Here is a 1,484-nt window from a genome sequence, read left to right as displayed (position 1 = left end):
AATAGGAAAGTGGAAGTCAAATTGTCTCTATTTGCAGACGACATGATTGTATATTTACAAGACCCCATCATCTCAGTCCGAAATCTCCTGAAACTGATAAGCAACTTCAGCAAAGTCTCAGGATACAAAATCAATGTGCAGAAATCACAAGCATTACTAAACACCAATAACAGACTTAAAGAGAGCCAAATCAAGAACAAACTGCCATTCACAACTGCTACAAAGAGAATAAAATACCTAGGAATACAACTAACAAGGAACGTAAAGGACCTCTTCAAGGAGAACTACAAACCACTTCTCAACAAAATAAGAGAGGAGACAAACATATGGAGAAACATTCCATGCTCATGGTTAGGAGGAATCAATATCATGAAAATGGCCCTACTGCCCGAAGTAATTTACAGATTCAACGCTATACCCATCAAGCGATCAATCACTTTCTTCACAGAACTGGAAAAAGCCACCTTAAACTTCATAAGGAACCAAAAGAGAGCCTGCATAGCCCAGTCAATTCTAAGCAAAAAGAACAAAACTGGAGGCATCACACTACCGGACTTCAAACTGTACTACAAGGCTACAGTAATCAAAACAGCATGGTACTGGCACCAAAACAGAGATATAGACAAATGAAACAGAAGAGAGGCCTTGGAGGCAACACTACACATCTACAACCATCTGATCTTTGGCAAATCTGACAAAAACAAGCAGCGGGGAAAGGATTCCCTGTTTAATAAGTGGTGTTGGGAAAACTGGCTAGCCATGTGCAGAAAGCAGAAACTGGACCCTTTCCTGACAGCTTACACTAAAATTAACTCCAGATGGATCAAAGACTTAATCATAAGACCTAACACCATAAAAACCCTGGAAGAAAATCTAGGCAAAACCATTCAGGTCATAGGCATAAGTGAGGACTTTACGACCAAAACACCAAAAGCTTTGACAACAAAAGCCAAAATAGACAAATGGGACCTAATCAAATGCCATGGCTTCTGCATAGCAAAAGAAACAGTCATTAGAGTAAATCCACAACCAAAAGAATGGGAAAAAATTTTTGCAATCTACCCATCTGACAAAGGACTTATATCCAGAATCAACAAAGAACTAAAACAGATTTACAATAAAAAAACAAATAAGCCCATTCAAAAGTGGGCAAAGGATATAAACAGACACTTTACAAAAGAAGACATACGTGAGGCCAACAAACATATGAAAAAATGTTCATCATCACTGGTCATTAGAGAAATGCAAATCAAAATGGCATTGAGATACCATCTCACGGCAGTTAGGCTGGATAGGGAAAATGTGGCACATATACACCATGGAATATTATGCAGCCATCAAAAACGATGAGTTTGGGTCCTTTGTAGGGACATGGATGAACCTGGAAGCCATCATTCTCAGCAAACTGACAGAAGAGCAGAAGATCAAACACCGCATGTTCTCACTCATAGGTGGGTGTTGAACAATGAGAACACATGGACACA

This window comes from Cebus imitator, unplaced genomic scaffold (genome assembly GCF_001604975.1).
Source record: "Cebus imitator isolate Cc_AM_T3 unplaced genomic scaffold, Cebus_imitator-1.0 Scaffold447, whole genome shotgun sequence".
NCBI classification, from domain to species: domain Eukaryota; kingdom Metazoa; phylum Chordata; class Mammalia; order Primates; family Cebidae; genus Cebus; species Cebus imitator.
This window is presented reverse-complemented; position numbering follows the sequence as displayed.